The 26900-nt window shown below is 39.2% G+C and overlaps 1 protein-coding gene across 3 annotated transcripts in view; it reads right to left on the bottom strand.

Moving 5' to 3' along the window:
- The window catches only part of TMEM108 (transmembrane protein 108), a 373441-nt gene extending 349222 nt beyond the window's left edge, over positions 1-24219 (bottom strand). For 2 of the 3 annotated variants that reach the window (XM_032333290.1, XM_032333300.1), the window contains exons 1-2: positions 24111-24219; positions 16976-17094 (exon numbers count right to left, since the gene is read on the bottom strand). The gene's annotated coding sequence lies outside the window, so the exon portion shown is untranslated. Of the gene's footprint in view, positions 1-16975; positions 17095-23823; positions 23930-24110 lie in introns of all 3 variants that reach the window. The other variant, XM_032333307.1, reaches the window with a different exon arrangement.
- Between the last annotated feature and the right edge of the window lie 2681 nt (positions 24220-26900).

Genomic DNA, 26900 nt, shown 5'->3' with positions numbered 1-26900 from the left:
TCTGAATATTCTCCTTAGTACAACTTAAGATAAAACTAAAAGCAGACAATGAATAGCAGAGTGTGTTAAGATTTAAGCTCACTAGCCAACTTCCTTTAAACCTACCCTGATTCCTTAGATCAGGGGCTCCTATCCTTCTGGCCCAAAAGAATGTCCGTTAGCTGAAGGCTGATGTTTTTATTCTCAGCCTAAAAAAAAACAGTTTTAAATGAGAGATTAATGGAGAATATAATTATCAATAACTCTCAAAATATTTCATGGCTATTTTTTGTGTATCAGGTCAACAGGCTAGGATTTTCCAAGGCCAAAAAATAATGTAACAATGCTAAAGGAAAACATCCATATGAGGAATAAAAACTGGATTAAGGAATGACTAAGTACTTATTTGCAATGTGACCTTTTCTTCTAAAAAATGCATTCTGATTTTCCAGCACTGCCATAGAAAAGACTCCATGTCCATGCTACCACATTTAATTTGCAGGTGTTAAGGTACCTAATGAACTGCCAAAGAAATTACTAGTTCCTTTTAAAAATAACTGCCAAAACTGTTAGCAACACTCAATTAAATGGTTCTGTGGGTCCATAAAATTGTGCCAAAATACCTCCTTCAATGTGAAGCACTAACTGATTTTCCCTTCATATTTGGGTAAATTCTCAAGGTAAAATGATATATTTGAATACACCTGCTATTATAAAAGATGCCCTAGGGAATCCTATTGTACTGTTTGTGGGAATGCAAACTGGTACAGCCACTCTGGAGAACAATACAAAAATTCCACAAAAACCTAAAAATAGAACCACCTTATGATCCAGCAGTTGCACTACTAGGTACCCAACGGCTATAAAAATACAGATTCGGAGTACATGCACCCTGATGTTTACAACAGCATGATCAACAACAGCCAAGCTATGGAGAGAGCCCAAATGTCCATTAACCAAGGAATGGATAAAGAAGACACACATAAATATGTATGCGGATACTAGCCATCATCAAAAAGAAAAATCTTTGCCATTTGCAATGATGTAGATGGAGCTAGAACATATTATGCTAAAGAAAATAAGTTAATCAGAGAAAAGAAATACCATATAGTTTCTCTCATATGTGGAATTTAAGAAACAAAACAGATGAACATATGGGAAGAGGGAAAAGAAAAATAAAAGAGAGAGGACAAGAAACCATAAGAGACTCGATGAGAGAACAAACCAAGGGTTGATGGAGGGAGGTTGGAGGGGTGGGAAGGCTAGATGGGTGATGGTTTTAAAAAGGGCACTTGTAGTGAGCACTGGGTATTGTATGTAAGTGTTGAATCAATGAATTCTACTCCTGACATGAATATTGCACTGTATACTAACTAAAATCTAAATAAAAATAAAGGCTACCCTAGGAAGGCACTTACATATTCCATGCCACAAAACTGCATACCTGATAACCAACTGCCTTTAAATTTTTCTCGACTTTAAACTCCTAGGAAACAAAGATACTCCTCTCTATTCCTATTACCTAGTACTGTAACAAAGTCTAGTCTTTTTTACCCATTTAATATGCTGCCTTATTTAGATGATGTGGCAAACACCTGATCAGTAAGGCCAAGGATATTTTAAATATTATGACTTTTAAGGATGAGAAGTACTTATTGCATAAACGTTCAAATTACCAAAAAAAAAAAATACCAAAAAAAAAAAATCACTTGGAAAAAACACTACTAGGATTTTATGGAACATTCTTCATGCGTTCACACATATACATATATGCATTTATAATTTTATATAAATGGGTTATTTGTGTTATCCTGTGATCAGAATTGTTTTAACTTTCTAATATGTCATAGACCCCTCTTCATAAAAACAAAGAACTGCCACATCTTTTTTGGGGGGGTTGGAAACAGTTTATTGCATTTACCTTAAAAATTGAAAGAATGTTCTCTTTTATGTAGTTTCAGTGTGGGGAAATAAAATATTGAGAGATTCTCTACTTAACTGATACCTAAATGTATAATACATTAAAAACAAATACATCTCATATGAAATATTTCTTTTTTTTTTTTTAAGATTTTATTTATTTATTTGACAGAGAGAGATCACAAGTAGGCAGAGAGGCAGGCAGAGAGAGAGAGAGAGAGGAGGAAGCAGGCTCCCTGCTGAGCAGAGAGCCTGATGCGGGACTCGATCCCAGGACCCTGAGATCATGACCTGAGCCGAAGGCAGCGGCTTAACCCACTGAGCCACCCAGGCGCCCCAACATATGAAATATTTCTTAACATGACTAGAGAACTCCCTAATTGGAGTTAGGATTGTTGATGCATTTATAACTGAATTTCAGAGCTGGTGAGGGGGGTACTTGGAAGGTTTTCTTATAGATCCCTCTGCTTTACGGACAAGGAAACTGAGGTAGGACTCTGACCCTTGGCACAAAGGTTCAGTAGTACAGGCAGAATTATGATTTTAATTGACCAAATCTGATTCAGTGCTGTTGATCCTTCCACCATCTTGAACACTGTGAAGACCTTGCCTTGGAGAAGTGAGCCCGATCCTTGTACCCATTGTATCTGTCCTTGACTCTCTCTAGATGCCCATCAGAGAGCTCAGTGCCACATTATTTTAATGACTACACAGTATTCCATGGTAGACACATACCATTATTTAATAATGTCTCCTACTAATGGATATCTAGGTTATCCTTAGTTTAATCTTACCAACATAAAACTGCCATCGGTATCTCTGTGCAAGCATCTTGTAATAGTTGTGCAACTGCTTTCTCTAGACAAATTCTAGAAGTTGAACTGTTAGAACAAAGTGTAAGCATACTTTATATTTTTCTGTTGTCAAACTGTGCTCCAGAAAGATTTAAGAACACAGACCCAACCAACCATAGTGCTCCAGAGATCCCCACACTCACCAACACCATTATGTCCAACTTCATAATCACTGACAATTTGATTTCTACTTTCATGTTAAGGATATTAACAAACATGCTCTAAATATTTTTCAATTACATCTTTCAATCTTGTTTATAGTGATTTTCATTATGTAAGTTTTAAATTATATTGTAAAACTTAGCAACTTTTTAAGTTTGATTTTCATGACACATAATATTCCATCAATCCAAACTTTTTAAGATTATCAGTATTTTCTGCTGATATTATTCTTAACCTTTCTATCAGAAATGCCTTGGAGAACCTGATAAAAGCAGAATCACCCACAAAAAAATGCCCTTAACTCTAAATTTTGTAGACAATTTAACAAAAGTTCAAGAACTCATTAACTAGATGTGTGATCTTGCCCAAATCACATTTTCTGTATGTTATGCTTCTCGCAAATTAATACAGAATGATACAATATTTCTCTATCATAGAACTATTTATATAAGAATGATGCAGAATACCTACTATTCCACAGGTTAATAAGCAGTTTTCCTTATTATTATACCTCCTTTCTCAAGAACTCTTTCCCCAACGTTTGGTTCCTCTTCCCATGTACATTATATGAATAATTTGTAAGTAAACATTTAAAGAGAAATTCTCTTCACTTTTTGTCCATCAGCATTTCCGGCTGAGCCCACATATATGTATAGGTCTGATGAGTTAGGAAAGAATGCAAAAGGATTCCTTTACCATTCTCTATGCTCTGCGCTCATCTCAGAGAACCTCTTAAGTTTTTTCTGAAATTTTGTAATTTTTATTAAAGTTCTTACTTGTTCATCACTTATTTTCTAGCCACTTTCAATTTCTATCAATCATAAGTCTTTCATATTTATCACTCTGTAGGATACAGCTTAAACTAAAACTCTAATGAATTAGGGAAAATTGAAAAAATGTAAAACTCATGAAGGCCATAAACTGTACAGTGTTGAGAGAAAGTAACAGAAGAGAAGCCAATAACTATTCCAGAAGGAGTTGAAGTACTAAAACACAATATTCTGCTTCATAAGTATAACATTTCTTACTGTAAAATATAAATAGTAAGTACATTATCAAAATGTAAGCTATTCATGTAATAGCTGAGCCATGCAACCCAATGAAATTCAAGACCAAGGTACTTTAATCAGTGTTCCCATAGCATTCTCACAGAATTCAGAAGAAGAGTAGAAATCTAGGTTACAGGCCAAGCTCTGGTACACATGAGCTACTAACTGGCCTTGCACAAATTACTTCCCTTCTTCCAGATTAAAAATTCTCAGATTAAACATAAATCCTAACAAAGTCTCGTTGGCCCTAAGGTAGCTCTCCATCGTGGACTTCTGTAGCTCTCAGTATCTAAAGCTCTAAGACTTTTAATTATTTGCTCAATGTCTATCCTCTCTTTGGTGGTAAGCTCCAAGTCTATATTCACCCCAGATCTGCTGTTCCTTAAACAGTGCCTGGCACAGCAGGGAGGGAAGAAGGGATGAAGAAATAATTGAATCAATAAACTGGCAATCAAAAAACAAGGTGGTAAACCAGAAGACCTCTAAGGTGTTTGGATGCTAATGTATTAAGGGCATTTTTTTCCTCCTGAATTTTATAAATGCTTGGGTTTAATTAGGTTAATACATTTATGGATCACCTAATTTGAATGCAGTCTTATGCTTTGTCTCCAGGGAGAAAAAAGGTGGCCAAGGATACATGAGAATTAGGTCTTGTCCCTGCCCTTCAAAGAAATGGGTCTGGCTAGGAAAAAAAAAAAAAAAAAAAAAAAAAGACTAAAACAACTAGGACGAAGGAACAGAACTTTAATGAAAATAATGAATTCACTAGAGAGATGGAGAACCAGTAACAGAGTAAGTGGTCTGAGCAAGAGGAGCTGGGATGACTCTCAATTATGAGAATGCATGGCATAGAGAGGTGTGCTGACTCTTCTTCAACCACATAGACCAAGTGAGACCTGACAGAAAAGAACCTAGGCCTCTTCCACTTTCTGGTAGTGAAAGGAAAAAGAATCCCTATAAGTCAAAAGTAGGGCTCATGTTCCTCAGATTGTAGGGTTATAAGAGAGGAAAAGGTAAGATTTAGATCAACAGATAAACTCAGATATGGCTGAATCAGTCGTACTACAGACTGGTTTGGAGGCAAACAGAATTTGGACCTGTTTAGAAAATAAATGCTACTCCAGGGAGAACCAAGCAAGTGGTTATTGAACAGAAATATAGAAATGGTAAGTGAAGGTAAAGGGAATGAGAAACACAGACAACAGAAAGAAAATATTGATGCACCAAAACCCCCTATTCTGAGATCCTGTCATGTGCTTCTCACAGTACAGGCAATATAAATAATGGCATGGTCCATGCTTATAGAGGCCTTATTATTGTCTAATTGTGGAGGCAATTGAGGAAAAAATTTCAGTAAGAAATAAAGCCTCCCAATAGCAAAAAAAAAAAAAAGAAAAGAAAAAGAAAAAGAAAAAGAAAAGTGGTCTCAAACTATACTATCTAAAGATGCAAATCTAGGTAAACAAAAAGGCCTTGGGCAGTCTGTGAAATGGGGCTTTGCCTTGGCACTTCTGTTTTTGGACTTCTAATCCCTCAGGAGCATTCTTCCCCCATTTTGCCCACTCTGGGGAGGAGGGCTGGTAGGCACAAGAAAATAGCCACTACACTTAGCAGCCTGCCTTGCAGCCAAACAAAAGAGGAAGGCAACCCCAAACAGACAAGATGGGGTAACAAGCACACATCTGACTGCAGCAGTGATTCCAAGGGCAGAGCAGGATTTGACTTGCACAAGACAAGATGCAAGCCCCTTTTCCTTCCTTTGAGGGAGCAAACCCTCAGAGGCTCCAGTCAGTTCTTCCTAGACAGGGCCTAACCCCATCAGTTGTTCTTCATAAATTCTGAAGGAAGAGGAGAGAGCTTCCAGGAACAGCAGAAAGTTCTGATTAAGCTCACAGGGCAAGAAATTGAGAGGTTTATTTAAAACTGAAGGTGGAGTAGGATCTCTGACCTAACAAAAGTCAACAAAGCAGCCACATATTTGAGCTGAGAAACCTCTCTCCTTCCATTTGCTTTTCTTATCCTGCTGCCCATAGTTAAAAAAAAAAAAATCCACCTTGCTCAGAATTTGTATTTCTTGCTTCCTCCAACTATACATATTTCTATGAGGAAGAGCACATGGCTGAGGCCCTGGTATCTCCCTGCCCTTCAGAAGTATTAATGAGCCACTACGTACAAAGCAGTTACACAGTTTATTGTTCCCAGTCACCCTTTCTTCTCCCTGAAACACACTCAGATATGGGCACTCTCTCCATCAATGCCTATGGAGTGAAAATGTCAAGGGGCTCCTATTGCCTGCCTACAATAGGACATCATTTAAAGAAGTTACACTAGATCATCTTTCTGATTATGAGGGGGAAAAATTCTCTTAATCCTCCAAAAGAGGGACCTGGGAAGAATGTAACACATCTTTCCATACCACAAATATTTTCGTGGCATTTTATGAATTTCCTTCAAAAGCCTGAGGTAAAAACAAAACAACCGGTAAAGGTCTATTTAGCAATATACATGAATAAGCATAGAGTGCAGAAGAATCCAAGCAGCTGAACTCCTGTCTCTAACCAAAAAAATTTCAAGAACAAAAAAAGACAAAATTATTTCAATAAGAACTACACATCTATATGAAATTATGGTCCATTTTAGTGACTAAAAAACCAATAGATCCAACTAGAAAAGCAATATAAGCATTTGAATTATCTTGCCTTGGTAGAAAAAAAGCCTTATTTTGTGCATGAAACAGTAAGAAAAATTGTGAAAATGGAAGAAAAAAAAGGGGAAGAGTTAGATTTTATGAAACCAAAATTTATAGACCTAACGGATGGCTTAAATCATTTGAACAACAAGTAGAAAACCATAATTTAAATAGAATGAACAAAGGAAACACTGATATGCTTGTAGCTCCATAGTCAGAGAAGGGCAGAGCTGCCAGGAGAGCATCACCATCATTTGAGAACACTGGCAGGTTTATTCATGCTAACACGTTATAATTGAGAATCAATACAGAGCAGAATCTGCTTAAATGAACTCCAAGAGTTTGTCCAAGCAATCCTGTTAATGTCATGTTGCATTTTATTAAATGATGTTTGGAATAAGAAGTCTGTTGGTTGGGCCTTAGAAAACTTTGTTTTAAAGAGGTATACCTTACTTAATTTACAATGACAGCTATAATCACAGCATTTGGGCTTTATGATAAATCTCACTATATATGAGAGGAAATAAATGTGAAGAAAATTAATCCCTTATCAAGGTCATGTAGAGTGACGTTGAAGTTACTGTCAATTTCTGATGTGGGCAGATATACTAGGCCATGAATGTCCATGAACATAATTTTCACAGTCCCAAGGGGAGGGAGGAGAATATATCTTTAGGTGTGTGCTGTTAGGGCTAGGAGTACTGGGGCTTTTATCAAAGAAAGATGTAGTTAGAGAAGGTATGGAAGTGGTAAGTATGGCTAATCAAGAATTGTGTTGGAGATCAGCTCTACTAGGATGTTCAATAACTTAATCAGCAAGCACGTGTAATGAGCCTACATGTAGAAGTCTGTTAGAAAGGCAGAAAAGAGGACACAGGTGGAAAAGCACCCCAAGTACCATGCTCATAATCATACTGTAAGGTAGTATTATAAATCCCATCCTAAAATAAAATGGAGGCTAACAGAAATCAAGTATTTTGCCCAAAGTCACAATTCTAAAAACTGTTATAGACAGGATGGGTATACAGATTCAGTACTAAGCCAAAGATCTATCAATACTACCAAACCAAATGGTCACAGAAGAAAAAAAAAAAAGGGCATTCTATGCAGAGGGGAGAGAATGGGACTAAGGACCAGTGTGAATTAGGAGAAGTTTATGCATAGAAAGAGTAGAAATAAAGTCAGAAAGTTGGAGTCAGACAGGGACAGCCTTGATGCCTACTTAAGAACCTTGTCCAGCAGCCAGTTGGGAACCACAGAACTTTGGAAATCAGAGAAAAATCTAAAAAGGGGAGAAAGAGTCTAAAGAATCTAAACAAGGCATTAAGAAAAGGGATTTGTAGAAACACCAGAAAGAAAAAAATATTTAAAATCAAGCACTGTACTAACATGGAATTTTGGTATCTCCAAGTAAAAACCTAACTTTCTAAGTTGGAAATCCCTAAATAATGTCCAACTGTTTAAGGCTTTACCAGTGCAAATAATGAAAAATTTCAGAAGTGATCCAGTAAGTCTTCTTTCCCATAGAAAAGGGACAGCTTTTGATAGCTAAGAGAAACAAGTGCCTGTCTTCTTCCTTGTTCACAAAGCCCCCTCTAAGGGGGTGTGCTGTAAACAATGTGACATGTTTGAGGACATTTACTTCAGCCACAGCTTTACTTCTTAGAAAGGTGAAGGCCAACATGCAATGAGGGGCTCAGGAGGGAAAATGTAGAGAAGGATCAATTTCTGTGGACCATTTCTGTGGCTCACAGGAAGGACAGGAGGGTTCAGCAAGACTAGAGGTTGCAACCCTGCCCTCAAGCATCTGCGCTCACAGTCCTTACCCCTGTGCACATTTACCACTCACAAGGAGTAGTAGGACAAAAATTTCAGGACTCAGGATCCTGGCTCCTGGCCATCCTTCAAAATCTCTTTACACCCCAGAGGGAGAGGGCTTTACTGTTGCTACAGAATCTTCATGGAGGGGCTGCAAATTAATTCCTGATTCTATCAGAATTACGATTTAATTTTTGTAAAAAATTGCATATGCACAAATTTGGGTTACCTTAGCTTACACTGTAAGATTAGTACTTCTTTAAAATTAAAGATTTTAATCTGGCAATATGTGGTATCTAATATAAATCTTCCTGTTTAAAAAAAATGAGTATGTATATAATTCTATATTTTTCCCTTCTCCTTTCCATTAAAATTTTTTTTTCAATAGATAGGATAGAGAGGGATCTTCAAAGAGTTAGAATAGGAGAAACTGCAGCAAATGATTCATCTTTGCTCTTTTTATCTCAGTCAGCAGCTGGGTGAGAAACCTGATCCCGATCACCTTTCAATAATAGACCATATTCTTTTCTCAATCAACAGTTGCAGAAGCTCTGCTGAACTCCTCTTCTGCTGCTTTCAACAAAAGTTGCATCTAAGGAAATACTGACTGTCCATACGTGGTACCACCATGCTCTAGCTACTTGAGAGGTATGAGAGCCTTAAATGAATTCCATGAACGAATGGTCTGTTTGTGCTGCCATAGATTGCACCACTCACAGCTGTAGTGGTCCATGGAGCCAGAACCTTCATTATTACCCTGACACAGAACTTTCAGTAAGGACAGAGCCTTCTGTGATTATGAGAATGCATTACCTTGCAGAGTCACAATCATTGGTTTGAATCAAATTAATTCTCCAAGATCAGTGGTAAAAGCACAAAACACAAAACATTAAATCTGCTTTGATAGCATCTATATGGAATTTATTTTCAGAGTCATAAGCCAAGTCATTTTCCTTTGTGGAACTGGAATCTTACAAACTCAGATGTTGAACAACAGTTGTCAAAGATGTCAAAACGTCGTTCAACATTTAGACAGCCACCTAGCTATTATTCCTGTGGGATACATGGGTGGCTGAGAAAATCACATTTGACAGATGCAAAAAATAAGATATCCATATGGAAAATACAACTCTTCATTTTCCAATCATCTAGCCCAGCAATTTCCCTACCTATCTCACTGGGATGCAGCCAATCTTCCCAAAAGAATGGATTCAGACTTTTTTCACAATTGCTACTGAACATGTAAGCTTCCCAAATAATCTTCCAATTCTTATTATACACATAACCCACAAATACTATTTATCCTGATTCTAGGGGTTAAGAATTCAGGGCCCTAATGCTAGAGAGCTCATGTTGTCACCCCACACCCCACCATTGCTCCTTTCTAGAGAAACTGCCAGGACCACCGTCATTACTGAGGCAAGCATCCCAGGCTATAGCTGTTTGGACCAAGAGAGGGCATCAGTACCCCTAAGATTTCTGTAAAAGAGATTCAACCAGTAGGGATGATAGTTACTTCAGAAGTATCCTATTCCTTTTCTTCTTGGTCTGTACACAGATCACCAGTTAGGTTGTGGGGACAAAAAGGAAAAAACAGGAACAGAAATACATGAGGAGAGAAGCCAAAATTGAAATGTTGTGCATGTCACAAGTCAAGGGTCAAGAAGTAGGATCAAGAAGTAGAATATGAATTGACCAACCACTGGTAGTACAGACACATCCTGGAGTTGCAATAGATCAGAAACAATCTTCCTTGTACTGAGTTAGGTCCTACCTCTGTGAGAACTGACCAAACTATAACTCCTTCTCATTCTGAAAGACCCCTGGAATTCTTCCCAACTTGATACATGTCTGACATTGTTTTATTTTCTCATGCATCCTTAAGCCTTCCATTTCTTAAGGTAATTTGAACAAGTTTCTATTCTTATTATCAGAGACATTTATATGGGCCGCACAACAAAAGGACTCAAAGTGTTCCTTTCCCTTTACTAACCATAACACAATCTTAGATATCCCATTTGATAGCCTACATATAACCTCACAAATTTAGGGACTACTTTGCTAATACTTGCCATCACTGAAAGAAAGGAAATGGCTAACAAAGCCTCTCCCTTGGCTTGCTTTTTAATTACTGTTGGATCTTTTTTTCTGTTGCCACATGTAGACAATTTATTTTCAAGCAGATGTGGAAGATTTAGCTACAGTGAGTTGAGATTGAAAACCTGGTATCATATGGGAGCTTCAGTAGTCTCTCCATTTTCTGTGGCACTGAAAGATTCTCCTGTGTGATTTCTGAGTCGATTTCAAGGCTCAAAGGTCAATTTTTGCATTGGCAAAATCTGATTCTTCCAATCCCTACAGGATAAAGTGGACTCCCAAAGCTATTCCAGCACTGGGAAAATGTCAGGTTATATCAAAAATTAATGAGCCAGCCCCCACAAAGCTCCTGTATCTTCCCAACTAATTACTCCTCCCTCCCCCAAAAAAGACACTCCTCTATCTATCAGCCAGATATTTTTAATCACAGATATTTGGAAATGGGAGTGAAAGGACATGTTGGTTGACTCACTGACTTGGTTAGAGTAATATGAGCAGTTAGTGACCTGGGATACTAAACATCCTCTAATGGACATGAATGGACAGAAAAGTTCCATACAATGATGAATCATTCTATCAAAATGCTAATAGTACTTTCCTTGAGAAACACTGAGCCCTCTCCAAAAAGCAGGAAAGAAAGGCAAACCAAAGAGAGAATGGCAGCAAGAGAACAAGCAATGCATTCCACCAGAAGTGAAGCAGTCAAGTAAGGGTTGTCTAAGGATCAATCTCAAGCCCTGTTGACCTCCTTCCCCTCACCTCCAACAATACTACTCATGGCACACTCCCCACTCTTATTCCCTCTACAAAACAATCTTGGGCTCAGTTAGATTTAAATTAGATCTTTTAAAAAACTGTCTTTATTTCCACATCTTTTTATTTGTTCTAATTATGATAGTTTCTGGACAACTAATATTGGTAATAGTAATAGATAATATCAACTGAAAATTCTTCCACATTCCTAAAATTCATTATCAACTGCAAATCCTTCCATGTTGCTAAATGGCTTAAGTATTAAATTTGTGCTGTAATATGTCTTTTGAAAATTTGCTTTAGAGACTAATTCTTCAGGGCATAACTCCCTAGAGGTTCATCTTATGAAACACTTTTTTGAGGCACACTGGGGCTTGGCAGAAGCAAAGGTGAAAATTCTCTTGCCACTCTCCCAGACTCTTTATTAAGCTCTAGGCAGTATCAAAAGAGACATCCTACACAAAGAAGCTTCACCACTGAGGGTCAGGATGTGGAGAGACCAAATGGAAAGAGACAGCTCAGAAACCTTGGGTTAAAGGGCAAATATTTTAGAGGTAGTATACTCAATTATGTCAGAGAGACAAGCCCATGGCACTTTCTGTAAGAGAGATTAAACAGCAAGGTAAAAAACTTCAGCAAGATACACTCACAGACTTAAAAGCTCCTCAAGATAAAGTACAAAACACAATTGTTTTAAATGAGGCAATGTCTTGTTATAAGAAGAGCACACTATCACTAAAAATAAGAGTTTCCAACAAATAGGGTCCTTACAGACTAAAGCTCTATGCCCAGTAAAAATTCCTGGCATTATGGACATAGCCTGTGTCTGCACTGTCCAATATGGTATCAACTACATGTGGCAATGAAGCACTTGAAATGTTGCTAGTGCAAATGAAGGACTGAATTTCTAGTTTAATGTTAATTTAAATAAAAATAGATACATGTGGTTAGTGGCTACTATATTGAACAAGGCAGGAAAAGGCTTAGACCATGATTTGGGAAAATGATCTAAGAGGTTATCACACACACACAAAAATCTTACATATCTTCTGACCACCTGGAAAAATACTTTCTTGGTGTCCTCCCTGCCACACAGACACAATTCATAAGATTTCACAACATCAGAAACGACAAGAGCAGTGCTTTTCAAATTTAAGCATCCATCAGAATCACCTGAAGGTCTTACTTGTTGAAAATTCTGTGGTGTGTCTAACAATTACAGGGACCAGAAACACAGCAAGGCTGAACTCAAAGCTGCCAGGACAGTCTACCCCTAATTCCTGTACTGACCCTATCTTAGATTCAAAATAAGGCTTTCTGTTAGAATAATGTAATTTCTTCAGGTCTAGGTGAGGGTTACTGCCTCTTTCACCATTTCAACAAGAGTTCTAAAAGTAACAAAAGAACATGTTATATTAAAACCTTTTACCTATCACTCAAAAGGCATACAATTAAAGATAAACCCTATCCATACTCCCAAAGGAGAAACAGAAATAAAAATGTTCTAGAATAAAAATGTTTCTCCAAACATTCTTGTGTATTGTATTACCAGCAAAACTGTTCTAGGATCAGCAGTCAGTTGGTAGTAGATTTCTTTTGAGAGTTACTTTTTTTGTCAATTTAAATTCAAATTAGCTGCATACAGTGTAGTATTGGTTTCAGGAATAAAATAGAGTGATTCAGGAGTTCCTGGATGGCTCAGCTGGTTAAGCATCTGCCTTTGGTCCAGGTCATGATCTCAGGGTCCTGGGATCGAGCCCTGCATGGGGCTCCCTCCTCAGTAGGGAGCCTGCTTCTCCCTCTCCCTCTGCTGCTCTCACTGCCTGTACTCTCTCACGCTGTCAAGTGAATGAATAAAATCTTAAAATATAAATGTAAATATAAATATAAATACACACACACAGTGATTCATCACTTATGTGTAACACTCAGGGCTCATCACAAGTGCCCTCCTTAATGACCATCACCCATTTATCCCATCCTCCCAGACATCTCTACTCCAGTAACCCTCAGTTTGTTCTCTACTTAAGTCTTTTATGGTTTATCTCCCTCTTTTTTTAATCTTACTTGTCCTTCCCTTCCCCTATGCTCATCTGTTTTGTTTCTTAAACTTCACATAAGTGAATCATATGGTATTTGTCTGACTTACTTTGCTCAGCCTAATACACTCTAGTTCCGCCTACGTTGTTTCAAAAGGCAAAATTTCATTCTTTTTGATGGCCACATAATATTCCATCATACATATATACCACATCTTCCTCATCCATTCATCAGCCAACAGACATTTGGGCTTTTTCCATAATTTGGCTGTTGTTGATAGTGCTGCTATAAACATTGGGGTACATGTGCCTGCTACATCATCATTTTTGTATCCTTTGAATAGATACCTAGTAGTACAATTGCTGGGTCATAGGGCAGTTCTATTTTTAATGTTTTGAGGACTTTCCATACTATTTTCCAGAGTGGCTGCACCAGTTTGCATTCCCACCAACAGTGAAAAAGGGGTCCCCTTTCTCCACATCCTCACAGACATGGCTGTTTTCTGAGTTATTAATTTTAGACATTTTAGCAGATGTGAGGTGATATCGCATCATGGTTTTGATTTGGATTTCCTTTGAGGATTACTTACATTCTTTGGTATACTTACACACCAGTCATTTTAACATTAAGAGATTACCCCCTCAAAAACAATTTCTTAGATGTGGTATGTGTACACACACACACACACACACACACGGGAATATCACACAGCCATAAAAAAGTGAAATCTTGTCACTCATGACAACATGGATTAATTATTGAGGAAAATAAGTTAGACTAAGAAAGACAAATACCCTATAATTTCACTCATATGTGAAATCTAAAACACAAAACAAGTGAATAAACAAAGCAGAACCAGACCTATAAACAAAGAGAACAAACTGCCAGAGGGGAGGGAGGTGGTTGGATGGGCATAAATGGGTGAAGGGGAGAGGGAGGTACAGGCTTCTAGCTATGGAATAAGTCACAGGAATAAAAGGCACAGCATAGGGAATATAGTCAATGATATAGTAATAGCATTGTATGGTGACAGATGGGAACTACTTTTGTGGTGAGCACAGCAGAACATCTAAAGAAGTTGAATCAGTATGTTGTACACCTGAAACTAACATAACATTCTGTGTCAACTATATTTAAATTTAAACTTTTAAAAAAAGCAATTTCCTTCACTTTTCTTCTCAATAACCTTCTTTCTGCCTCCTTCACTCCCTCTTAACTTTCCAGAAGAAAGCCTTCATTCAGAATATTTTGCTGCAATGAATAGGGCATAAAGCTTTCAGATAAAATCAGAATCCAGTACTGTTCATTATTTCCCCTACCACTAATCATCTGCTCTTCTTCAAACTCCCAATATTCCTCAGCTAATACCTGCACAAGAGATATCCTTGGGACCTGGAAATTTGGGGAAACAGATAATGTTTCTTAACCTTTACAGAGCCCCCATGTAGTCATACAGTACTATATACATCACTTCCTTAGGTACAGAGTTATTAATTCTGTGTCTCATTTGCAGGTAGGGAAACTAGCAAAATGAGGCTAAATGGTTAAAATACAGTCCCAGAAAAACTCAGCAAAATTTAATCCCTTCAGTGTACTACTTTAGCAGTGGTTCTCAATCAGGCAATTTCCTGCCCCCAGGAGACAATCGGTGGTTTGTCTCTGCCCCCAGAGACATTTTTAACTGGGGGGAGTACTACTGAAATCTAAAGGGTAGAAGCCAAGGACCCTGCCAAAACAGGCTACAGTGCAGAGGACAGCCCCCACCACGAAGAACTGCCTGGCTCAGAAAGCCAACAGTGCCAAGAATGAGAACTCCTGCTCCTCTGGGAAATCTAGCATGACTTTCCTTTGCCCCCTAATCAATAAAGAATGGCTCCCTCTAGTTCGAATTAGTCCTTATTGTCCGAGTGTGCAGAGAACGTCTGTGCTTCAACACTGTGAGCCACTCCTTCTCAGAGTTCCTGATCCACAGGCACGTTGCAGACATCTAGAGCTGCCTAGGTGTGACCCACTCACTGAGCGATGAGAGGCATCCAGCCACAGAAGTAGGAGGAAAAGAGCTGAACCCCGTCATCTTCTCAGCCCTGCCACAAGATCCAGCTCCTTCCCAAGACCCTCCCTATGAAGCCTGATGGTCTCTGTGAATTCAGATATGAAATAAATGGAAATACACACCAAAAAAAAAAAAAAGAATGGCTCCCTCTACAGTCTGATCCTTGTATAGTATTTACACAGAAACATGCCAATAAGTGTTATTTCTGGCATTCTATATTTCTTAGTTACTTTAAACATACAAAATATATGGGAGTCATAGAGGAAAATGAGGACAGCTAGCAAAGGCTGCCTTCTTTCCTTTAATGAGAAAACCTAGCAAATACCAGGTCCCTGCACTAGCAACCTCCAGGTCCTGAGCTATGATCTGTATTGCTGCTTACCCGGACTCTTCAGTTGTTCGTGAGCTTTGCAGGTGCCTTTTCTCTGCTTTCCTTATCTCTAAGCATGTGCATCACTCCAGAGCAGTAATGATGTATGCTTATGGTAATCTCCAGAGATCTACAGTCCCTAATTGTCTATTTTGTTCAGTAAATTGTACTCATTACTGAGCCATGTGAGGCACTGAAGGACATCAGCCTTTCTGGGTACCTTCTGTATGAGCCTGGGTAATGGGACATTATCTGCCAAGGGCTCCACAATACTGAACGGAGATGCTTAAAACCCTCCATCCAGCTTTTCAGCTAAGTACCATTTTTTTAAACCTCTATCTCTCTTTCCTAACCATCCTTAGCTCTACTTAGATCCATATTAAATACAATTTTCTCTTCAAGGAGTCTGATTTCAGTTTAAGCTCTTAAAGCCAGGAAGCTCAGAAAGGTTATGATGTCCTTTCAACCCATCCTTCCTGGACCTCTACTTGCATTCTGACAAGTGCATTCCAAATAGTAAATTTCTCCCTCTGGTCTCAAAAATCTTCAGCACAAATGAAAATCCAAAGCCAGCTTTGATTATAATGCTCCCAATGCCCACATTCATTATACCAAGGACTGCAAATAGACAGGAGTGAACAGACGTGTAGCTTCCAGTGACACTAGATAAAATAAAATGGAACAGGCAGAATCATGTTTGCTACTACTATTATCCACAAAAATGGGAATCAACTCTCTAGTAAGCTGTTTCTTTCCTGGAAAAAAATATAAATGATTAATGAAGGAAAAGTTAGGCAAAGTAAGCCATGTTATAGGAAGGTTCTGGGAGAGGGGAATATATGCCAACAGAGCTAACAGTAAGATAAGGCTACAGGAAAAATGCAGTCAGGCCTTATTCCCTTCTCTACTCATAATGTCAGAAAAGCTCCTCTGTGTAAATCAAACCCATTCAAATTCACTGAAAATTCCTCTTTGAGATTTCCATGCAGAGTTTCCATCCCATCACTTTGATGAATTTTCTCTTCAAAATTGTTAATTAGTACAGTGTCTATAAGTTGAATCAATAAAGGCTTTGCGAAACTTTAAAAGACAGACAACTTCATTGCACTGACTCTAACAGGCTAGTGAGGCCAGAGCCTCTAGGACTTAGTAAAATCAGAAAAACAATGGCAGAGAATGCCTTTGACTTACCCTGGAGTAAAGGGTGTGAGAGCCTTCCAATGCACTTACATCCTCATGACCCATCAGCTCTGCTGTTTTTCACCACTCAGTCACTTCTGCATGTTGGACCACCACTGACCGATCACCAACTGCCAAAAAAAAAATAAATAAATGAGTGAAGACCCACAACTTGAAGTCCAGAGGCACTGCTCAAGTGAATTTGTGTGTGGTCTAAGTGCTTGACACATAGACCCAAATACATATAATGGCTCAAGCTCAACAAAAATTTATTTCTGGCTCCCATATACATACTGAACAGGTAAACGGGTTGGTCAGTCAGTGGAGTGGCCCTCACTGACACAGTGATCCAGGTACCCAGGCTAATGTAAGTTTTGCCACCTTTCTTAAAACTTGATTTCTAAACTTGCCCTAGGAATCTTCTCCATTCCAATCAGCCAGAAGTGGAAAACAACATGGAAACTCACATGGTATTCCCTGTGTGTTTTTTTTCTGGAAGTGGCTTGCAACACCCTTCCACTTCCACTCACATTTTATTGGCTAGAATGAGTAACACAGCCACACCTAAGACCATGTGCTGCTGGGCAGCTAACAGTTATTATCTATCATACAAGGCTGCTCCAGACCAACCAAGATGACAACATTATATTTGGTACAACGTTCTGGGTAAGACAGTAGCACAATAACCTTGACTTAATTACTTAACAAATCTCTGTTCCCTGATATTTTATCTGTAAAATACCTCTTCCCTCACAAGGTTAATGTGAAACTCCAAATGAGACTAAGCCGCACTTCTAGACTTTAATGTGCACACATAGCACCTGGAAATCTTGATGAGATGCATTCTAATTCAGTAGATCCTGAGTGAAGCCTGAGAATCTGCATTTCTCACAAGCTCCCAGATGATACCAATGCTGCTGTTCTCTGACCACACATTAAGTAAAAAGGAAATAGAGAATATTTTTGTAAACCAGAAAGTAATTTTCAGATACAAAGAATTATCTTGGCACCAAATTTGATTATAATTCCCAACTAGCCAGCGCTTTTAGGAAATAGTCTAGGTACCATATTTCATATAGTCAGATTTCTAGAAATGGAAAGAATTTAAGTCTTGGTTACTCTTCTCTCTTATTTTCTAGACAAAGATATAAACTCAGATGCCAATAATGCCCCCAAAATCTCACAATAAATTAGTGTACTGGAATAGAATGCAGAAATTTTGACTTTTTTTCTATTAAACTCAATTGACAGCCTTCTGAAAAGGGTAATTTTCTTCTGCTAAAGCAAGAACAAATACTAATCTGGCCCATACCCAAAAGGGATCAGAAGATAGCATTCACCAGTTTGGGTCACTATGGCACAAAAGGTGACACAGAAAAGACATCAGATTTTTAAGCAGATGTTCTTCATAATGTAGTGATTGCCACCAAAGTTGTGTTTCACATGTCCAAAACAGGACTTGAACATAAATTAACTTCTGTATATGCTCTGGCAAAACCAAAAATATTTTCAATATATAAAAACTTTGAGTTACTACTATTTGGAGGACAAATAGTAAAGACAAAGAAAAAGAAAAAGAGGGTGCCTGGGTGGCTCAGTGGGTTAAAGCCTCTGCCTTCAGCTCAGGTCATAATCCCAGGGTCCTGGGATCAGGCCCCACATTGGGCTCTCTGCTCAGCGGGGAGCCTGCTTCCCCTCTCTCTCTCTACCTGCCTCTCTGCATACTTGTGATCTCTCTCTCTCTCTGCGTCAAATAAATAAATAAATAATCTTTAAAAAAAGAAAAGAAAAATAAAATAATTAACCAAGAAGCAGAAGTTTCTATGATAAATCCTGAGGACAAAGAAAAGAACCTTAAAAAAAAACAAAAAAACAAAAAAAGAAAAAAAAAGAAAGAAAGAAAAAAAGAAAAGAAAAGGAAAAGGAAATAATTAACCAAGAAGCAGAAGTTTCTATGATAAATCTTGAGGACAAAGAAAAGAACATCAAGATTTTTATCCCTAACATGTATGCTATTTTTGCACCTCAGATCATGGTGAGCCCTAGGAGCTTACAGTAAAAAACAGTGCAATGAAGGACCTCAGAAGTGAAAAACAGGAGTCAACCCACCAAATCACAAGTCAGAAAAGCACTAACTATCTGGAAATCAAAGCAGATTGGTGAAGAAAGGAGGCTCTTACAATGCATGTCATCTTCAATGAAGGGACATGAATATGGAAGTGTTTTTGGTGAAATCATGAAAGAGTACTTACTGGGCAAGCAATGATAAATGGAAATCAATATTTGCATATCCATTATTAATTTAAAATGAATAAAATACTATTAGCATCTTCCTTTAGTGAGCTATTTTAAACACTTTAATAAAGCTAAAACTTTCTAAGAACTTTCATAGTTTTACTTCTATACTCTACCCCCAACCCTCATGCACTATAGTGTCTTCAGCTCCTCAAAAACTCTCCCATCCTGGCAATTTTCCACAACCTATTCTAGACTCTAGAATTTCTACCCTATTTTTGTGCCATGAATTCTACTTCCCTCACCACCCCCCACCCAGCTTTGGCAGTCTGTTGAAGTTGAAGAAACTCCTCCTCAGAATAATGTGTTAAATGTTATAAGATTACAAAAGAAGCCTATTATATAGACATCTTTCCATGCAGCACTCAGAGTTCCATGAACCTAATATAAGAACATCCCATTGGTAAGGGACACTTCTAGGATAATGAAAGTTTTATTTTCTTCTAGGAAACAGTATCCAAAAAGTTTTAAAACCCCAAGATGTACATAAAGAATTGTGTACAGGATCAGTCAGTGAAGAACAAGCTGCAAAGAAAAGCCTGACCTTGAATCTCTAGCCAAACTCAACATTATTCATGCTGTGGCTTTAAAATGATACATTAAGGAATTACTCAGAATTTTCTTTGGCTCCAGCCCTATAGATACAGCATATTCTGAGTCCTGATGGCAAGTGGAGAAAGGCAGCATTGAAGAAGGAAAGATGGAGAGGATTAAGAGCTTGGCTCCTAATTCTCTAACAAGTTCTCTACCACTAACTAGCTCTGTTAGCTTGGTCAGTCAGTTCTGAGCCGAAACTGCCTATAAAATGAAAAAGTTGAGTTAAACCACCTATAGGGTTTCTTCCAACTCTGAATTATTAGGATTTTTTTTTATTATTTATTTTCAGCATAACAGTATTCATTATTTTTTCACCACACCCAGTGCTCCATGCAATCCGTGCCCTCTATAGGTACCCCAACCTCCCACCCCCCCCGCCACTTCAAACCCCTCAGATTGTGAATTAAGATTTTAAGACAATACATAATCATTTCTCTGGAAAGAAATATTATTGAGATTTCTTTTTGCCCTAGGCTCACAATATGAAATTGCCTTCTAGATGAGAATTTTTCAGAGGCTTCAGAAATACCTTACAAGAGTCACCCTGCCACAGAATAAGACTTGAACGAGATTTTAATAGACATGTATCACGTTAGCAATCCCAGTGATGAGGCAAGAAAACGGAGTTTCAGAAAGGCAAAGATTTATTTGAGGTCACATAATGAGGCGATATTAATGGACTGTGGTAACTACTGCCATCTAGCACCAGCAGGATTTTAGGATTCAGCATTGGTAGTAAAAAACCAGATCATCAGTTCTCTTGGAGACAGAAATAAACCTCGAATAAGCTGAGCCATAGAGAGTGAACTGCACGAGGAAGCAGGTGACTGGGGTAATGATACCCAGAGGCAGCATCCTCTAGCTCAGGCAGGGTCAAAACTGAGGTTCTCATATACATTGTAACTTCACTGGCAACAGCACTCACCTTCAAATACCGGGGCTACAAATTCCATCTCAAAAAACAGTCAATAACAAAGAAAGAACAGCTATTCCAAAAGAGAGGAATAGATAAGTAAACTCTGGCTAACAAACTTAATAAAACCAAAATTCAAGATTTTAAATACCATAATCTTGAAAGGACCACATTCGCTAAGAAAACCTTAAAATACTTCTCGGTAATTTCCAAGTTTTAGAAGAAACTGATTCGGAATAACTTGGACCTATCTTGACAGCCCTGCAGTACAGTAACAACAAGCACTGCTTTTACTAGTACTCTCACCACTACCTTCAGAGCATGTAATTACTGGATATTTATCGGGTTTAAAAGTCACACGTATATTTCCATAGTCCTGTCATGTGTAGACTAGCTTTACGTGCAAAGAATTAGAACTATGAAATTGTTGTGAATTATGATTGAATCTGGATTTCAACCTCATGTTCAATTAACCAACATGTATCCCAAGAGTTTTTAAAAACCTATGATACAATGCTTGTCAGTTTACCCTCTGCCTTTCCCCCTATACACAACCAGGAAAGTAATTGTACCCATTCCTCAACTCCCCAATACATATTATTTCTACCTAATATAAACACTTCTGGTTTTTAGAACCTTTTTGGAGGGGGGTAGCTGATAGCCTTTCTAAATCTGGAGGGTACACACCACTGCTTTGCCAGCTCTGTTTCATCTCCTCCAGGAATTTCAGAGACAGCAGTGCCATCTACTGGTAGGGAGGGCACAAATTATTTCTGGAAGCCTGTGGGTGACAGGAGCCAAAGACGGGAAGAATGGCAGGCTAGATTGTGTCTTTGTGAGCCTTTCTTTTCTAGAGCATATAACAAACATAACTGATGCTTACAACCTGAGAAATGGAACCTCCGCAGGAGTCTCCACATGAAGGGCAGCACCTATGGAAGCCATACAAAGCCCAACCAGGCTAGTCAATAATGAGCTCTGCCTGGAAATGCCTCCTTTAAGTCCCCAAAGGCAAGCAGCAGAACCTCATTGAATTGAACACTTCCTGGCTCTCCTCTTCCCCCAGTACTTCTGTATCAGATGATCTCACTCATGCCCCCACCTGTGGCAGCATTATCCAGCTTTATCTCATAGCATGCATCTTAGGGAAGGTGCTCAGACCAATCTCAATATGAAGGCTCTTATATTTACACAATGTGACACAGATCCCGCTCAAAGGACACTATTGCTTAGGTATGCAGGTCGGACTCTAATCTCTCTCATTTGCTCTCCATCCTCTCTGTTCTGACCCAGAGGACAGAAATGACATGATTTCCTTGTTGTTTCGAAAGCAACACTAGTGGGCTTTCACTGAACCAGAAAATAAAACCTTGTCTTGTCGGTCACTGAGGTACACTGCTTCCCTCAAGATGAATTAAGCCAGCCAATCTTTCTCTTTTCCCCTGTATAAACCTATAAATTTAAAACCTATCTCTCTTCCAAAGGCTAAACATAAATGTACTATGATCTTTACATAATTTATATAAAAATGACATTTTTCTAAACATAAAAGCGTATCTTTTCAAACTATACTACCTACCCCACTTTCAGAATTCCTTTTCCTTCCCTCCATCACATGCCATCTTAAAAAACAATCATTGGTAAATTGAATTATTCCCACTAATTTACTTTACATTCCAATCTATGGGGTAACAATCTATATTCACTTTAATAGGGTCATTTGTTACATTCCTAAAAAGCGTTGCAACTTTACTTTCATTCACATCAGAAAACCATCAAAAAGTTGATTTGCTACAGCTGATAAATGTTCTGATTCCCCTAACGAATTTAAGTGTTCCTTCTTCAATTTGTTTTAACTTGTCAAGTAAACTGATTTCTTAGCAAGTGTAGGCATTTCATAGGCATGAGGTGTGCCTTAAATGTTTGAAAAATCACATTGTTTCCTAAGGAAACGAAACTTTGTGTGTGGGAAGGTAAGAGTAATAAAAGGGCTTTGAAGGAATATCAGCAGGTCTCCAAGGAATCAGATAGATTCTTCTCCATCTCACACCAGAATAAGTTCTAAATAGATTACAGTGAAACTCCAGCATACGGTAAAATCTTCCTAATGACAGACAAACCATTTCTTACCAAGTAAACTACCAGATACAGCCAACAAATTAGTGGAAAACTGAAGGGACTTTTAACATTTTATGATAAGATATACAGTACGCCCTTGCTATTATAGGTCTAGGGAAATGGAGAAGAAAAGCAGATGTCTTGTACACAACTTCCCTTTTTATACTATGACTTAAAGGAGACATCGTCCATCCCCAACACACAAACCGTTTTTGGCATCCAAATGGTCTTTAAACCAGCACTTTTCAAAGAATTAAGGGAGTCTGAATAGGTGTTAATTTACACCATGCCTTCCCTCCTCCCTACAGGCCATTAACAGGCTCAAAATAATTACTCTCTTCGGCAGCTCAGAAGACCTCAGTTTACAGATATAACGGCCACCCGACCCCCACTGACACCCCTAAACCCCTATCCTCTTAAAGGAGAATCTGTGTGACGATCTGGTCTGCAGCTCACTGCAGGCATTTCCCTCCTCACAATTTACCAGTCATCGGTTTCGCTGTTAACTGTAATTCCTTATTGTAGCCTCTCATTTAGATCTGCTCCTTTACACCAGTGCCCAACTGCTTAAAAAAAATTTTTTTTTTCATCTCCTAACGAAAATCTGGATTTCCTCGGCAGGCTAAAAGCCGTCAGTATCGATGCAACTCTGGGGTGAGAGCGCCCGTGCAGGTCCGGAGAAGCCTTCCACGGGCAACACTTGGGCTCGGTCCACCGGTTGTGGCCCCCTCCCCCGCCCGCACAGCTGCGCTAGGAATTCGGCATCGCTCGCCGCCGGATTAGTTCGAGTCCCGCGGCTTGGCTGAAGTGACACATTTTTTTTTCTCCTTCCTTCTCACATGTGACAGGTCCCACTGCATTAAAGCCATCCTCTCCCGGACCCCAGCCCAGATCCGGAGTCCACTGATGTCCCCGCCACACCACGCTTACCCTTTACCTGAGGAGAGGGCCGATACCAGCATCCCTCCAGGCGGGAAACAAAGGCAGAGACGAGGCTGCCAGATGGGCAACTCCCTTCGGGCTGACTCGTCGCCGTGGTGAGGCTAGGAAAAGGGAAACCGAGGCACCCAACCAGGGTGGCTGAGTGCGAGTCTGCATCCTCCCCGAAGCACAGCTCCCGGGGCGGACCCCAGACTTCCCCCTTTACCCTGCCCAGCCCTGCCCAACCGGCTAGTCCCCACCAGCCGCGCTAGGGGCAGGGGGCAGCCCCGCAGAGGCGCTTACCTCAGGAAAAGCGCTCCGGCTCCCTCCGACGGCTCCGGAGAAAGCCCCGCCGCTCGCGCACGCGCACTCGCGCTCTCGTGGCTTCGCGCCCCCGCGCGCGCCTCTCCGTCCGGGCTCTGGCCCGCCCCAGCCCTGTCCGTCAGAATCCACGAGAGCCAATCCGGTAACAAGAGAGGCCCGGCGCCGGTCACGTGGTCTGACCAGCCAATCGCCAAATTGCCCTCGGCAGCACCCGCTCCGATGTCCCTGGGGGTTCGGTTGCTACCGAGCCGAGCCAGTGCGAAGCGGGCACAAAGGGCTGAATCTGTTTTCCAGAGCTGTTTTTGCTCAATGAATGAATGAATACCTCTATTGATACTTGAAATTCTAAATATTAACAGCAATCACCTGGGTATCTTGTTAAAAGGAGTATTCTGATCCAGTAAATCTGGAATGGAAACCTGAGATTCTGCCTCTCTAACAAGCTCCAGATGGTGATGATTCTCCTGATCTGGAGACCACGCTTCGAACAGCAAGATTTTAAGGGCACCTGTCAGAAAATGGTTTAGCCCTTGTTCTATGTTATCTAAAAGTTTCTTGACCTTTTCTTTTCTTTCCTTCGGTGATGGAAAGCATTCCAGGGACTGAGTAAACATGGGGTGTTTGGGCACCGGCTGAGGGGAAGTGCGTTTAATTCCTCCATCGCCTACCCTTGGTTTATGGAGCAGTAATCTCTGCCAACTTGATGGTTGGAATATGGGAACTAGAAGTTGTAAAGAACACTAGGTTTATTTTCATTCTGAAGTATTTATCATTTGTGTCTCAGTGGCACTGTGCTAGACCCTTGGTCAGAAAGCAATGTAAGTAATTTTTGCCTTCTGGAAATTTACATTCTTAGAACTATACAAGCAAGCTCAGGAAGAAACATATAGGAAAAGCATGCAGGGAGATATACCTCTCAACATCTTGAACAATTCAGGCATGTCAGGAAGGTTGTAAAATAACCTAACTTAGGAGTCTTTAAAATTGCCCAGACGTCCTTCTGTCTGTAATACCAGCGGGTAGAAGTCAGGAAGTCAGGAAGTCCATTGTCTCTGCCATCTCTCAGAACTTGACCTAACCATAAATCTGTTCAGACCTGCCAGCCAGAACCTTTGTTCTTCAGCATAGTCAAGCTCATATTACTTAGCCTGTAGTGTGTACCAAGGTGATTAAAATGCCTAAGTGCTAAATTCCCCAAAACCTTCTTTCCCCAGCTTTACTGACCAGGTGGTATGACAATGCTTCAACCTGTTTTCTACCTTATTCATCAAGATGATCAAACTGCATCTTAGAGAAAACTTCACCTTTCAGTGTGTCTTGGGCCTCTCTGGCTTATCAACTCCAGAAGTGAAACCCCTTTAGCAGTCTTACACAATGCTTATCACAGTGTCTGTATCAGAGATGGCTTAGCACAAAATCCAGAGTTACAGCCAATACATTGAACCTAGCACAACAATGGTTATGGGTATATCAGGCATAAAGAAATATCTAATCAAGAAGAATCTATTTAAAAGCCTCAAAATTTCTTTTGCTATCATTAAACCACTGTATCTCAAGTCTGGCTACACACTAAATCTTTCAAGGAAATGGATTTTTGGGCACTGTGCATAGCGACTCTGACTGGGGTAAGGAGCGTAGCCACAGCAATTATAAGTCTAAAAGATCTACAGGTGGTTTGTATCTAGCCTTGCTTGAGAAAACTGGCATAAGCTTCCATGTTGATGGACTCATTCTTTAACAAGGGGGAACCAAATCTACAACACAAATCACTTCTGACATAAATACTCTAACAAGAGGAAAGTTGCCACATAATTTGTGAGAATAGATTCTTTTTATCACCTGTAATAGATACTCAAGTCTATTGAGTGGAACAAATTGAAAAGCAATGTCCACAACTACGTTTAATTCCAGTTGATTAACTAAATATTTTTTTTAAAAAGAACCTATCACCTTTTAGCCACACTGAACCAATCAACTCTGTTAATATCGTCACGTGTTTTATGCTCTTCTTAGCTAAAAGCAAATTTCTTTGTGAGCATTATTAAGAGTTAATCTCTGATGTTGCCCCAAAGTGCAACAGAATCACCTGGAGTACTTGTTAAAATGCAGATTCCCAGCAGCCCCCATCCTGAACTTCCTTTAGCCTCTCCTGTAACAATTCTGAAGCTGCACTAAGTTACATTTGAGTCCAAGTGGTACCTCCTGAAAATATACATTATAGGCAAACCCTCAAGTAAAATAGATGTACTATTAGTTTAGCTTGACATGCTAACTAAATAAGTCTTATTTTATTTTAAAGAATCCCAAAAGATTCTTGATTCTTTTTCCTGGGTTTTTGCCAAATTCTGTCATTTTGTGAAATAAAGAGATTACTGACTGGATCTTAGAGAACTTTTGTTGCATGGAGTTTTTCTCTGGAGTGATATTTGCAGTAGTGGGGTATGACCTAGTTTTTAAAAGAATTAGTGAGAAAAAAAATAAATAAAAGAATTAGTGAGGTCCCTTCAGAACACTGTGCCAAAAAGAATCACCTTGCTCAAAAGTGACTTTATTTGTCACATCAGAAAAATGGAAGCCTAATGTAGGGGCCAGCAAACTAGATTTCCTCCTGCTCTGACACTTCTAAAAATATATTTCACAGCATTCCAATGGGGGAGAAATTTTTCTCGCCTTGTAAACCTGTAGCTTTATCTACTGAGTAAAATAAGGACAGTTTTCAACTAGCGTGAATAATGTGAATTTTTAACAAGAAAAAAAGCATTTATTTTT

Source organism: Mustela erminea, chromosome 1 (assembly GCF_009829155.1).
Source record: "Mustela erminea isolate mMusErm1 chromosome 1, mMusErm1.Pri, whole genome shotgun sequence".
In the NCBI taxonomy this organism is placed as follows: Eukaryota; Metazoa; Chordata; class Mammalia; order Carnivora; family Mustelidae; genus Mustela; species Mustela erminea.
The sequence above is the reverse complement of the archived record's forward strand: the minus strand, read 5'-3'. Positions and strand labels throughout refer to the sequence as shown.